Source organism: Pelodiscus sinensis, chromosome 17, assembly GCF_052426305.1.
Source record: "Pelodiscus sinensis isolate ZL-2025 chromosome 17, ASM5242630v1, whole genome shotgun sequence".
In the NCBI taxonomy this organism is placed as follows: domain Eukaryota; kingdom Metazoa; phylum Chordata; order Testudines; family Trionychidae; genus Pelodiscus; species Pelodiscus sinensis.
Window position 1 is genome coordinate 36,976,556 of NC_143068.1, and position 14,754 is coordinate 36,991,309.

Sequence of the window (14,754 nt, forward strand, 5' to 3'; positions counted from 1 at the left end):
CCCCCTTCTCCCACCCCCAGTCCAATCTGCACCCCCTTCTCCCACCCCCAGTCCATTCTGCATCCCCTGCCCAATCTGCACCCCCTTCTCCCACCCCCAGTCCATTCTGCATCCCTTTCCCCACCCCCAGTCCATTCTACACCCCCTGCCCAATCTGCACCCCCTACCCCACTTCCAGTCCATTCTGCATCCCCTGCCCAATCTGCACCCCTTTCCCCACCCCCAGTCCATTCTGCACCCCTGCCCAATCTGCACCCCTTTCCTCACCTCCCAGTCCATTCTGCACCCCCTGCCCAATCTGCATCCCTTTCCCCACCCCAATCCATTCTGCACCCCCTGCCCAATCTGCACCCCCTGCCCAATCTGCACCCCTTTCCCCACCCCCGTCCATTCTACACCCCCTGCCCAATCTGCACCCCCTTCCCCACCCCCAGTCCATTCTGCACCCCCTGCCCAATCTGCACCCCTTCCCCACCCCCAGTCCATTCTGCACCCCCCCGCCCAACCTGCACCCCCTTCCCTGACCACCAAGTGTATTCAACCCCTCCCCTCCCACGCAAGCTGCCTCTCATGTGTTTCTCGCTTGTTGCTCTCTCGTATTGGCCAATACGTTCTGTCTGTTTCTGTCTTTGTCTTTGTCCTTGCTCTGCTTCTGCCGTGTCCTTGTACAGGACACGTACAGGCATTCCAGGTGAGCATCTCCACGGGTTAAGGGCCCAGGAGCTAAGGGGAATTGTGCAGGTACGCCAGTCGCGCAAGGGAGAGCACGGGAGACCAGTGGTGCGTCATGGCAGAGTGACTCAGTATTGTTGTAATGGACCCGATACAGAGGGGCGGAGAGGGGGGGTCTAAAGCAGTGGTCTCCAACCTTTTTACACCCAAGATCACTTTTAAATGACAGACCAAGCCAAGATTTACTGCCCTGCCCCTTCCTTGAAGCCCCGCTCTCTCTATTCTCCTCCTCTCCATCACTTGCTGTCCCCAATCCTTATACTGCTACTTTGCTTTAAAAAAAACAATTCTTCTGTAGAATGAGGTTTTTCCAACATTTGGCCTGTCTAGACTGGACCAAATGTCAGAAAAAAAACCCTTCTTCTGGAAGCCACCTTATTCCTTGGGGAAAGAGGAATATAGGGGTGACCGAAAGAGCCAGATTGTTCTTCCACTAAAAAAGCGGAAGAACAAACGCAACCCTGGATGCAGAAGAGTTTTTCTGAGATATCTCCAGAATCCTGAAAAACTCCTGCAGTCTAGCCGGACCCCAGCTGGGTTGAGACGGGATGTGTAGTCTCTGCGGTGGGAATGAGGGATTTGGGTGTGGGAAGGGGTGAGAGGTGCAAGCTCTGGGAGGAAATCTGGATGGAGGAGGAGGTGGAGAAGGGGACACTGGCTCGGGGAGGGGGCTCCAGGCTGGGCGGTGTTGGGATACTAAGCAAGTCACAGGCTTGTGGATGTGAGGGTGCAGGAATTTGGGTTGGTGTATGTGAAGGGCTCAGGGCAGGGGGTTCCAGTGTTTGATAGGCTCAGATCTAGGGCCTGGGGAAGGGGGAGTGCAGGAGTGGTTGTGGCCAGATGGGGGCTAGGCCCCAATTGGGGGTTTGTTGGCCAAGCTCCATTTTTAAATAAAATACTATGTTAAGCACAAAAAGTTTCTGCATTGTCTTTATTTATGAGAATGGCAGGGAACCTGCCTTGAGTCAGGGGTCACTGATGCATAGAAAAGTCCTTTGGGAGCAGGGGACACAATACTGGGGAGGGGTGCTAGTGGGTTCTGGGACAGGGAACAGGGTGCCAGTGGGGGCAGGGGAGAGGGGGCAGGGTGCCAGGACAGGTTTCTGCATCAGGGGACAGGGTGCTGCGGGGGGGACAGGTTTCTGTAGTGGGGAAGGCAGGGGGACAGGTTTCTGCAGTAGGAGACAGGGTGCCAGAGGGAACCGGTTCCTGCAGGGGGGGCAGGGTGCCGTGGGACAAGTTTCTGCAGAGTGGGGAAGGGTTATACAGCGGGGTGGGGGGGGCAAGGGAGAGGGAACGGGGCCAGGAGGGCGGGGAACAGGTTTGGGGCAGAGGAGAGGAAACAAGGTTGGGGGCAGGGAGTTCCCTACACAAGCCACGGAGGGAAGACTCCGACCCGCGCTCCCTCCGGACTGACCGCAGGGCAGCCAGGCTGGAGTGAAGAGAAGCGGCTGCCCGGAGAGCTGGTCATGGCGCTCAGGCAGGGTGCACCAAGCTTCACGTGGGCAGGCGCAGAGGAGAAGCCGCCGATCAGCTGGAGCGCGGGGCAGCGTCTTTCTGCTGAAAGCCACAGTCAGCTGGCTGGGGTGTTTCAGCCCTCCAGACCTCCCAGCTCCCACCATTCCTTGCAGCTACTCACCTGTGTTGTTGCTCGGTGAGTAGCTGCTCCTCAAATGAGGAAATCTAATGTAAATGTACTGCGCACGCACGCAGTTCAGAGAGGGCTGAAGTGCTACTCTTAGAGCCTCAACATCTACCGGTAGAACGTGATCTATTGGTTGGTGACCATGGAGCTAAAGGCAAGAATTCCTGCAGCCACAGACCTTAGCGAGTGAAAGCTCACGCGGGGTATTTTTGCTGCCCTTGCAGAGGAATCAGTGCGGGGCCGTGGGCGGAGAAGAAACCGTCCGAGATGGACTTGAGCTGCCTGGACGTGATTCTCGGAACACGTGAAGGGTCCTCAGCGTTCGGCCTTCCCATGGCTCTGTGTGAGTAAGAGGTGCGTGCTTTGAAATCTTCAAGCGTCCTGGCAGTAGGTTTCTTCTGAGGCCGAGAGCTTCCTGCTGGGGCACGGAGCCTGGTGGCTTGGGGACTGGTGAAGGGGCAGTAGGCGGTTCAACAGAGCGTGGATAGAGATTCAAGGCCTCCGTTATCTCCGCGTTCCTGGAGTGGCAGCGGGAGGGGGTGGCCGATGGTGGGAGGCAGCGGTGCGAAGGTGGGAGGAGAAGCGATTCCGCGTCCTTGCGGACTGAAACGCAAAGTTGTTTGTTTTTTCCCCTCTGCTGTATTCGGTAGCGAGTGATAAGAAGTCAACCCTCCCGGTGTGCTCCCGTCTGGGGATGGAACGGAAACGAGAACAGCGAGCTCGGGAGCTTGGTCGAAGCGAGACGAGAACCGCCCTGCTGGGAGCGGAGCAGCCATCGCTGACCGGGAGATAAGTGTCGGGTCTGGAAATCTCTCGGCTTACGGCCCACTCGGGTCTAGGAAGGGAAGTCACGTTTGCTTAGACAGCGAGTCCGAGTGGAGGTTCCCGAGGTGCTTCCTTGGTAGCTCCCGTTTGTCAGGGGTGCTGGTTTCTCTGGAACACGGTGTCCTTCTCAGCAGACGCTTGGCTCGAGGAGGAAGACGCAAGGTGGTAAGGTTTCTGACTGCCTCTTATGTGTTTCTCTCTTGTTGCTCTCTCGTATTGGCCAATACGTCCTGTCTGTCTGTTTCTGTCTGTGTCTTTGTCCTTGCTCTGCTTCTGCCGTGTCCTTGTACAGCACACTTGCAGGCATTCCAGGTGAGCATCTCCAAGGATTAAGGGCTCAGGAGCCAACGGGAATTCTGCAGGTACGCAAGTCGCGCAAGGGAGAGCGGTGGTGCGTCATGGCTGACTGACTCAGTGTTCTTGTAGAGGACCCGATACATAGGCGAGAGGGGGGGAAAGGGCGAAAGGATAAAATTCCCACAGCCACAGACCTTAGTGAGTGAGAGCTAACGCTGGGCTTTTTCGGTCACCCTTGCAGAGGAATCAGTGCGGGGCCGTGGGCTGAGAAGATAGCGTCCGAGATGGACTTGAGCTTCCTGGACGTGATTCTCGGAATACGTGAAGGGTCCTCAGCGTTCGGCCTTCCCATGGCTCTGTGTGAGTAAGAGGTGCGTGCTTTGAAATCTTCAAGCGTCCTGGCAGTATGTTTCTTCTGAGGCAGAGAGCTTCCTGCTGGGGCACGGAGCCTAGTGGCTAGGGAACTGGTGAAGGGGCAGTAGGCGGTTCAACAGAGCGTGGATAGAGATTCAAGGCCTCCTTTCTCTCCGCGTTACCTGTAGTGGCAGCGGGAGGTGGTGGCCGATGGTGGGAGGCTGCGGTGCGATGGTGGGAGGAGAAGCGATGCCGCATCCTTGCGGACTGAAACGCTAAGTTGTTTGGTTGGCTTTCCACCCTCTGCTGTGTTCGGTAGCGAGCGATAAGAAGTCAACCCTCCCGGTGTCCTCCCGTCTGGGGACGGAACAGAAACGAGAACAGCGAGCTCGGGAGCTTGGTCAAAGCGAGGCTCGTTGAGCTGCTGGGGGGAGGGGGTCTCTGGCGCCGCTCTCGGGTTGTGCTGCTTGGGGGGTTCTCTGGCTCCTCTCTCAGGTAGCGCTGCTTGAGGGGAGTCTTTGGCGCCGCTCTTTGGTGAGGCTGCTGGGGCGGGACACTGGCGCCGCTCTCGGGTCGCAATACTGGGGGGGGGGTCTCTGGTGGCAAATTCAGGTGACGCAGATGGGGTGGTCTCTGGCGCTGCTCCTGGGTGACGCTGCTGGGGGGGGGACTCTGGCGCCGCTCTCGGGTCGCGCTGCTGGCGGGGGGACTCTTGCGCCGCATTCGGGTGATGCTGAGCGGGGGTCTCTGGCGTCGCTTTCAGGTGATGCTGCTGGGGTGGGTCTCTGGTGCCGCTCCTGGGTGACGCTGCTGGGGGGGGGTCTATGGCACTGCTCTCGGGTTGTGCTGCTGGGGGGTTCTCTGGCGCCGCATTCGGGTGATGCTGAGCGGGGGTCTCTGGCGTCGCTTTCAGGTGATGCTGCTGGGGTGGGTCTCTGGCACCGCTCTCGGGTTGTGCTACGGGGGGGGGGGGGCTCTGGCGTCAATCTCCTGGAACTGCTGGGGGGGAGGGTCTCGGCTACTGGGGGAGGGGGCTCTGGCTCCGCTCTCGGGTCTCGCTGCTGGGGGGGTCTCTGGCTCTGCTCCCGGGTCGCGCCGCTCGGGGGGGTCTCTGGTGCCACATTCAGATGATGCTGATGGGGGGGCGTGTCTGGCGCCGCTCTCGGATGACGCTGCTGGGGGGGGGATCTCTAGTTGCGCTCTCAGGTCGCGCTGTTGTGGACGGTCTCTGGTGCTGCTCTCGGGTGGCGCTGTTGGGGGGGGTCTCTGGCGCTGCTCTCGGGTGGCGCTGCTGGGGGGTCTCTGGCGCTGTTCTCGGTTTGCGCTGTTGGGGGGGTTCTCTGGTGCTGCTCTCGGGTGGCACTGTTGGGGGGGTGTCTGGCGCCGCTCTCGGGTTGCGCTGCTGGGAGGGGGTCTCTGGCGCCGCTCTCGGGTTGCGCTGCTGGGGGGCGGTCTCTGGCACCGCTCTCGGGTTGCGCTGCTGGGGGGGGGTCTCTGGCGCCGCATTCAGGTGACACAGATGGGGGGGTGGGTGTCTGGCGCCGCTCTTGGGTCACGGTGCTGAGGAGGGGTCTCTGGGTCCGCTCTTGGGTCGCGATGCTGGGGGGGGTCTCTGGCGTCTCTCTCGGGTGATTGTTCTGGGAGTGGTCTCTGGCCCCTCTCTCGGGTGATTGTTCTGGGAGTGGTCTCTGGCCCCTCTCTCGGGTGATTCTTCTGGGAGTGGTCTCTGGCCCCTCTCTCGGGTGATTCTTCTGGGAGTGGTCTCTGGCGTCTCTCTCGGGTGATTCTTCTGGGAGTGGTCTCTGGCGTCTCTCTCGGGTGATTGTTCTGGGAGTGGTCTCTGGCGTCTCTCTCGGGTGATTGTTCTGGGAGTGGTCTCTGGCGTCTCTCTCGGGTGATTGTTCTGGGAGTGGTCTCTGGCGTCTCTCTCGGGTGATTGTTCTGGGAGTGGTCTCTGGCGTCTCTCTCGGGTGATTGTTCTGGGAGTGGTCTCTGGCGCCTCTCTCGGGTGATTGTTCTGGGAGTGGTCTCTGGCGCCTCTCTCGGGTGATTGTTCTGGGAGTGGTCTCTGGCGTCTCTCTCGGGTGATTCTTCTGGGAGTGGTCTCTGGCGCCTCTCTCGGGTGATTGTTCTGGGAGTGGTCTCTGGCGCCTCTCTCGGGTGATTGTTCTGGGAGTGGTCTCTGGCGTCTCTCTCGGGTGATTCTTCTGGGAGTGGTCTCTGGCCCCTCTCTCGGGTGATTCTTCTGGGAGTGGTCTCTGGCCCCTCTCTCTTGGGTGATTCTTCTGGGAGATGGTCTGGGGAGATGGTCTGGGAGTGACCTGGGGAGATGAGATCTTGGCAAACCCGCAGCAGGAAGAAGGAGAAGGAGCAGGCCCCTGAGCCCCTCCCGGAGGAATGAAAACAAATAGCTAAGGAGGGAAGGGAAATGGACATTTGCTGAAGTGTTGAGAGAGGACAGAAAAGTGTCTCGGCAGCGTGTGACAAGTTCGGTCAACCTGTTCGCTGAGGAGCCTCATCCAGTGGGTCCAGTTAACTGGGGGGGCCTGGAGCAGCACCCCGCCCCCCATAGGCAGAGATCTGCTTCACTGTCACAGGGCCCCTTGCACTGCAGGCAGAGAGCCGCCAGCCTGTCCACCTGTCCCCGTTAATTAGCTAACCAGTTAAACAGGATTTTACATCCCTCATTCCAGCTGGCCTCAAAGATCAAAGGGACGGTCTCCTAGGGTCTCTGCAGGTGCCCCTGTGCCCCGTCTCTCTACAGAGATCTCACAGCAGGGGCTGGGTACTAAAGGCACCAAGCAGCTGGCGGAATCACGGAGAACAAGGGGTACGGGGTCGGGGGCAGGGTGAGACCCTCTGGACCAGAGGCAGGGGGTCCAGGCTGCCAAATGTGTCGCGGAGATCCTCCATCTATCAGACGCGGCTTCGTGAACCGACGTGGACCGGCTCCGGCCCCACGGGCTCTGCTTTCCCTGGCCGCCACCCTTCCCCACGTGCCTCAGTTTCCTCCTCTGCAATCACCTCATCCCCTCCCCTGGATCCGGCACCTGCCCCTCGCTCCCCAGCGGGGCCCAGGCTGCGCTGCAGCCCGGCCGGCCACTCCCGCCCGTCACCCGCAGGACCAGCCGCGGCCCCGCCCCCTGAACTGCGCCGTGGTAGGCTGCTCCTGCCCAGCTCCAACCAGGCGGGCTTTGGGGCGGGAGGGGCGCCCGGATGGGCGGAGGGAGCCGCAGTGGCCTGTGGGAGATGGAGATGTGGCAACTACATCTCCCAGCAGCCACTGCGGGGTCAGCAGCACGTGAGAGGGGCAGGGACCCGCGCCTGCTCTCCCAGCGCACAGTGCGGGGCGTCCTGATTGGAGCGCCAATGGAGCGTGACTCAAGGGTGTGTCCTAAAGCTAAGGGTGGCCAATAGGCTGTTGCGGACTGATCATAATGGACTGCTCTGTCCGCGAATGGGCTGTGAGTAAAGGGCGTGTTCTGAATCGGAGGCGCCCAATAGGCTGACCCTGATGCACCTTAACGGACAGCTCTGTCTGCAAATGGGGTGTAACTAGGGGGCACGCCCTGCCACTGCTCTCGACCAATAGGCTGTCCGGGGTGGGGTGTCTGGCCTGGGGGAGGAGGGGTCGCGAGGGAAGGTGGGGGAGCGGGCTGGGGGTGGAGTGTGTGGCCTGGGGGAGGAGGGGGCGCGAGGGAAGATGGGGGAGTGGGCTGGGGGTGGGGTGTCTGGCCTGGGGGAGTTGGGGGCACGAGGGAAGATGGGGGAGTGGGCTGGGGGTGGGGTGTCTGGCCTGGGGGAGGAGCGGGCGCGAGGGAAGATGGGGGAGTGGGCTGGGGGTGGGCTGTCTGGCCTGGAGGAGGAGGGGGCGCGAGGGAAGATGGGGGAGCGGGCTGGGGGTGGGGTGTCTGGCCTGGGGGAGGAGGGGGCGCGAGGGAAGATGGGGGAGTGGGCTGGGGGTGGGCTGTCTGGCCTGGAGGAGGAGCGGGCACGAGGGAAGATGGGGGAGCGGGCTGGGGGTGGGGTGTCTGGCCTGGGGGAGGAGGATGCGCGAGGGAAGACGGGGGAGCGGGCTGGGGGTGGGGTGTCTGGCCTGGGGGAGGAGGAGGAGCGAGGGAAGATGGGGGAGTGGGCTGGGGGTGGGGTGTGTGGCCTGGGGGAGGAGGGAGCGTGAGGGAAGATGGGGGAGCGGGCTGGGGGTGGGGTGTGTGGCCTGGGGGTGGGGGAGCGGGTTTTGCTCAGGAAGGCCAGGTAGGAATAGCTGGTGGGCGGGAGGGGTGCAGCCAGCCAGGCCTGGTGCATGGAAGGGTGACGCTAGGGATGCTCACTGGAGCTGAATCAACGACTGTAATTTAGGGAATATATCCCGCACACGAATATATCCTGCAGTGTTTTCTATTTGAGTAAAAAACCTCTTTTATACCCCGCGCACGAATATAACCCGCAGGGCATACAAGATTTTTCTGTGCCGGGGGTATATTCGCTGGGGGTATGTTTACGGTGCGGGGGGGGGGGGGGATAGCCACTCACCGCCCCAGGTTCCAGCACAGCCGCTAGCCTCCGGGTGGGGGAGCGCTCACCGCCCAGTTCCTGCCCAGCCGCAGGAAGGGGCAGGGGCGTGAGCACAGGAGGGAGGGGCGGGGGCACAGGTGGCTCTCCATGGCACTGGCTCCCATTCCCCCCACTTTACTGCTGATAGAGAGGCGTGGCGCGGAGGGTGTGGGGGGCAGACGGAGCCGGTACCTGCACGAAGCTTTCCAGCCAGCTCCCCGCATGTGCCAGCTATCGCAGGCAGCAGTGGCAGGCGGGGTGGGGTCGCCAGGGCTCACTGCGGACGGAGGCAGCTGCGTGAGATGCCGGGGCAGCGTCAAAGGAAGCAGTCCCTGCTGGGGGGGGGGGGGGGGCTTCCTGGGAGTGGGGGCTGGGAGCGCACTGGCTGCCGGCCCCACCTCAGGAGACTATCGAATAGTCGTGGAACCGACAGTATTTTGTGCGCTTCCAGGACTATTCACTTCATGGCTGCCTAACGTCCCTGCTTGCCTTGTGGTCAGCGCGGGCTGGGGATTTGGATGGGGAGGGTTTGAAGGGGATATGCTGGTAGGGGTCCTGGATTTCGTTTCTGTTGCTATTGGGTTGGAAATAGCAGAGTAAATATGCCTTATCAAGGTAACGTCACAGCCAGATCCCAAGGGAAGTATGGTTCTGAGGCTGGCTAGACCATCGGGCTCCGTGGGTCACGGGAGACGGCAGTAAGGGAGGCTGCAATGGACAGGAGGAGGGCTGACCAGCACGGGGGGCAAGGGGTCACATTCAGGTAGTCAGCAAAGGGGCTGGCCAGGGGGCTTGGCACTGGGGGGGCAGGAGGGGGTGAGGGGTCGGGGGGTGCGCTTGGCACTGGGGGGGCAGGAGGGAGGCTGAGGGGCCGGGGGGGGCGCTTGGCACTGGGGGGGCAGGAGGGAGGCTGAGGGACCGGGGGGGGGCGCTTGGCACTGGGGGGGCAGGAGGGAGGCTGAGGGGCCGGGGGGGGCGCTTGGCACTGGGGGGGCAGGAGGGAGGCTGAGGGGCGGGGGGGGGGGCGCTTGGCACTGGGGGGCAGGAGGGAGGCTGAGGGGCCGGGGGGGTGCTCGGCACTGGGGGGGCAGGAGGGGGGGAGGGGTCGGGGGGGGCCTTAGCACTGGGGGGGCAGGAGGGGGTGAGGGGCCGGGGGGGCGCTCGGCACTGACGGGGCAGGAGGGGGTGAGGGGCCGGGGGGGCGCTCGGCACTGACGGGGCAGGAGGGGGTGAGGGGCCGGGGGGGCGCTCGGCACTGACGGGGCAAGAGGGGGTGAGGGGCCGGGGGGGCGCTCGGCACTGACGGCGCAGGAGGGGGTGAGGGGCTGGGAGGGGCGCTCGGCACTGACGGGGCAGGAGGGGAGGCTGAGGGGCCGGGGGGGGCACTCGGCACTGGGGGGCAGGAGGGAGGCTGAGGGGCCGGGGGGGGCGCTTGGCACTGGGGGGGCAGGAGGGAGGCTGAGGGGCCGGGGGGGGCGCTTGGCACTGGGGGGGCAGGAGGGAGGCTGAGGGGCCGGGGGGGCGCTTGGCACTGGGGAGGCAGGAGGGGGTGAGGGGCTGGGGGGGGCGCTTGGCACTGGGGAGGCAGGAGGGGGTGAGGGGCCGGGGGGGGCGCTTGGCACTGGGGGGGCAGGAGGGAGGCTGAGGGGCCGGGGGGGGCGCTTGGCACTGGGGGGGCAGGAGGGGGCTGAGGGGCCGGGGGGGCGCTCGGCACTGGGGGGGCAGGAGGGGGTGAGGGCCCGGGGGGGCGCTCGGCACTGGGGGGGCAGGAGGGGCTGAGGGGCGGGGGGGGCGCTCGGCACTGGGGGGGCAGGAGGGAGGCTGAGGGGCCGGGGGGGGCGCTCGGCACTGGGGGGGCAGGAGGGAGGCTGAGGGGCCGGGGGGGGCGCTCGGCACTGGGGGGGCAGGAGGGAGGCTGAGCGGCCGGGGGGGCGCTCGGCACTGGGGGGGCAGGAGGGGGTGAGGGCCCGGGGGGGCGCTCGGCACTGGGGGGGCAGGAGGGGGTGAGGGCCCGGGGGGGCGCTCGGCACTGGGGGGGGCAGGAGGGAGGCTGAGGGGCCGGGGGGGGCGCTCGGCACTGGGGGGCAGGGGGAGGCTGAGGGGCCGGGGGGGGGCGCTTGGCACTGGGGGGGCAGGAGGGAGGCTGAGGGGCCAGGGGGGGCGCTCGGCACTGGGGGGGCAGGAGGGAGGCTGAGCGGCCGGGGGGGCGCTCGGCACTGGGGGGGCAGGAGGGAGGCTGAGGGGCCGGGGGGGGCGCTCGGCACTGGGGGGGCAGGAGGGAGGCTGAGGGGCGGCGCTCGGCACTGGGGGGGCAGGAGGGGGGCTGAGGGGGCCGGGGGGGGCGCTGGGCACTGGGGGGGCAGAAGGGGGTTGAGGGGCCGGGGGGGGCGCTGGGCACTGGGGGGGCAGGAGGGATGCTGAGGGGCCGGGGGGGGCGCTGGGCACTGGGGGGGCAGGAGGGAGGCGGAGGGGCCGGGGGGTGCTCGGCACTGGGGGGGCAGGAGGGAGGCGGAGGGGCCGGGGGGGGCGCTGGGCACTGGGGGGGCAGGAGGGAGGCGGAGGGGCCGGGGGGTGCTCGGCACTGGGGGGGCAGGAGGGGGTGAGGGGCCGGGGGGGGCCTTGGCACTGGGGGGGCAGGAGGGAGGCGGAGGGGCCGGGGGGTGCTCGGCACTGGGGGGGCAGGAGGGGGTGAGGGGCCGGGGGGGGCCTTGGCACTAGGAGGGGGGAGGGGCCAGGGCGCGGGAGAGCGCAGGCGCGGGCGGCGCTGGCTGGGCGGGAAACTCCCGGGACGCTCGCGCTGACGAGGCGGGCGGGAAAACGCTGCGGGGGGCGCTGAGGGGCGGAGCCTGGGGGGCGGGGCGGGAGCTGGCAGTGACGTGGAGCCCCCCCCCCCCCTTCTTCTTTCCGGGCCCCAGGCTGGACATCGGCGGGGCGGCCCCTGGAGGAGGTGGGGGGGCGATTTCTGCCCCGCCCCCCGGCGCTGCAGCCTCCCCGGGGAGCAGCGCCCCTGTGACCCCCCCCACGTGGTGCCGGGGGAACGGGGCTGTGGCCCCCCCTTTGGGGCGCGGGAGCTGACCCGGGCTCCAGTCACGTGGGTGTCTCGGGGAGGGGGGGCTGCGGGCCACCGGGGGCGCGGGAGTGTCACGTGCCCCTCCCCCCGCCGGGGAGCCGCGCGCCCTCGAGGGGTGGTTCCCGCGGGCGGGGCACGCACAGAACGTGTCCCGCACGCGGGGGGGCGGGCGGCCTGGGCCCTGCTCCCTGCGCTGCTCGCTGCCTGGGGGCGGGGCCGGGTGCCCGCTGAATCCCCCCTGTGCCCGGGGGGGGGGGGGGCAGTTCGGCGGGGGGCGCTGTGGGGGGGGGATGCTCGGGCCCTGGCTGCCCGCAGTGCCGCCCAGTGCCCGGCTGTGCCTCCTGCAGAGGCCGAGAGCGTCCTGGGTGGGGGCGTGTGGGGAGGGGGGGGGAGTGGCTGAGAATTGGGGGGCAAACAGGTGACAGACAAACCAACCGACAGAAAAGCCTCCCTGCCTGGCCCCCAGCTGAGCGGAGAAACGTCCCCCTGGCGCCAGAGCACTGCAGGGCCCAGCCTAGTCGCTTTGTGCGCTCCAGCCCCACGGCGTGGGGAGGGGGCGACGGTGGAGGAGCCCCAAGCACCCAGGCCTTAGGTTCCCCACCCGCCTTCTAAGCACTGAGCATTTTAGGCCTGGCTGGACTAGAGAAGGGGGCACCAGGGGAGTTGCCGCTGAAGGCGCGCGGCCGCGCACAAACACCCCTCTGCCGCCCACCTCCGTTGCGGAGCCTTGCAGCGGCACTCGCCTTCCTGCTGGACGGGGAATGGCGCGGTTGTTTTCCTGATCTGGTGGTGGGCGGCTGCCCCGTTGTGTCCCTGCTGGGGCAGCCTCGCCCCACCTCCAGCTGCGATTGGGGCTTCTGTTTGTTTCTGTTCATACAGTTTGCTGCAGTTTTCCATCCACGAGGACCTACGTGAAGCTGGTCCGACCAGAGATACGGGAATCGATTTTTAAGAGTAAGAGGTTTTGTTTTTAAAGCAGGGGTGAGGAACCTAATACCCCAGCTCACGTGAGTGTGGCCCTCGAGACTCAAGGTTCCCACACTAACGCTCTAGCTCCCCTCCAGATTGGTGATAGAAATGTAGCCGTGTTAGTCTGGGGTAGTTGAAGCAAAATGCAGGACAATGTAGCACTTTAAAGACTAACAAGATGGTTTATTAGATGATGAGCTTTCGTGGGCCAGACCCACTTCCTCAGATCAAATAGTGGAAGAAAGTAGTCACAACCATATGTACCAAAGGATACAATTAAAAAAAAGAACAAATATGAAAAGGACAAATCACATTGCAGAACAGGAGGGGGATGCGGTGGGGGGGGGGGAGGAAGGAAGGTAAGTGTCTGTGAATTGATGTTATTAGAGGTAGGGAGAGTGGGATGTTTGTGAGTTAATGGTATTAGAGGTGATAATTGGGGAAACTATCTTGGTAATGGGTGAGATAGTTCAAATGTTTAAGTCCTTGTTGGAAAGTGTCGAATTTTAACATGAATGACAGTTCAGAGGATTCCCTTTCAAGTGCAGATGTAAAAGGTCTTTGTAGCAGAATGCAGGTGGTCAAGTCATTGAGAGAGTGTCCTTTCTGGTTAAAATGGCAAGAAACTGTTTTCTCTTTGTGATCTTGTCTGATATCTGTTTTGTGGGCATTAATCCTTTGGCGAAGTGTCTGAGATGTTTGTCCAATGTACATAGCAGACGGACACTTTCGGCACACGATAGCATAGATTATATTTCTGGATGCGCAGGAATATGTGTTCTTGATCTTATAACTCACTTGGTTGGGTCCAATAATGGTATCAGCAGAATGAATATGTGGACAAAGCTGGCAACGGGGTTTGTTGCAAGGGAAGGTACCAGGGTTGGTATTAGTGTGGTATGTCCTGTGGTGGTTGGTAAGAATGATCTTGAGGTTAGGTGGTTGTCTATAGGAGACTATGGGTCTGTCTCCCAGAGCCTCTTTGAGTATGGTATCCTGTTCCAATATAGGCTGTAGTTTATTGATAATGTGTTGGACAGGTTTAAGTTGGGGGTTGTAGGTGATGACAAGTGGTGTTCTATTGTTGGTTTTCTTGGGTCTGTCTTGAAGTAGATGGTTTCTAGGTATTCGTCTGGCTCTTTCAATTTGCTTTTTTATTTCTCTGGGTGGCCAGATTGGAGCAGACAAATTCTGCTAGCCTGCCCCGCCCCGCCCCCCGCCCTCCCCCCTTCTCACAAGCTCCGGTGTGCGAGGGGAATGTGGGAAGCCTCTTCCTCCTTCTCAGTTGGGGCATGTGTTAATGCGGATGGTGGGGTTTGGGATTTTTTTTCTTCACACTTGTGTGTAGGGTTGCCAGGTGTCTAGCACTGAGCCAGACAGCCCGGTAGTTGCACTTTTTGTCCGGTAAATAAATTTAGAAAATACCGGACAAAGAAAATGTCCAGTATTTTCTGCTTTTCCTCTGCGCCCAGCAGAAATAAGCCGGGGCGGGGAGATTGGCTGACTAATTAAAGGGGTCACAACTGGATTTTGCTCAACAAAAATGTTCCTGGTGGGGTTTTTTTGTTTGGTTGGCTTTTTTCCCTCAACAAAAATTTTCCTGGTGCCTTTTTTTTTTTTTTTTTTTTTTGCTGAAACCATCTGGCAACCCTACTAGTGTGTGCCTTCCGCCCCCCCAATAAGGTTCCCCACCCCGTCTGAAAGCGAGAGTTGGGAGAACAGGTTACCTTGCGTTCCTGTGTCCTTATAAGGAAGTTGAAGGCTACTATAAAATCCCCCCTCATGGTCTCCTCTTCAGACTAAAGAAACCTAAATCCCTCAGCCTCTTCATAGAGCAATTGCTCCAGCCCCCTAATCATTTTGGTTGTCCTCTGCTGGACCCTCTCCAATGTGTCCACATCCCTTCTGTAGTGGGGGGCCCAGAACTGGACACAGTACTCCAGATGTGGCCTCACCAAAGCCGAATAAAGGGGAATAATGACATCTCTGGATCTACTGGCAATGCTCCTCTTAATGCAACCTCATATGCCATTAGCCTTCTTGGCTACAAGGGCACACTGTTGACTCATCTCCAGCTTCTCATCCACTGTAACCCCCAGGTCCCTGTCTGCAGAACTACTACTTAACTGGTTGGTCCCCAGCTTGTAACTATGCTTGGGATTCTTCCATCCCAAGTGCAGGACTCTACACTTGTCCTTGTTGAACCTCATCAGATTTCTTGTGGCCCAATCCTCCAATTTGTCTAAGTCATTCTGGACCCTATCTCTGCCCTTAGGCATCTTTTAGCCTTTTTGTTCTATTATTGTTT

At 62.4% G+C, this 14,754-nt stretch overlaps 1 long non-coding RNA gene across 1 annotated transcript in view; it reads left to right on the top strand.

Annotated features, from left to right (window-relative positions):
• Positions 1–2,564: 2,564 nt before the first annotated feature.
• The window catches only part of LOC149523481 (uncharacterized), a 142,291-nt gene continuing 130,101 nt past the window's right edge, over positions 2,565–14,754 (top strand). The window contains exons 1-2 of the long non-coding RNA XR_016347065.1: positions 2,565–2,731; positions 3,028–3,870. This is a non-coding gene — a long non-coding RNA (uncharacterized LOC149523481). The remainder of the gene's footprint in view (positions 2,732–3,027; positions 3,871–14,754) is intronic.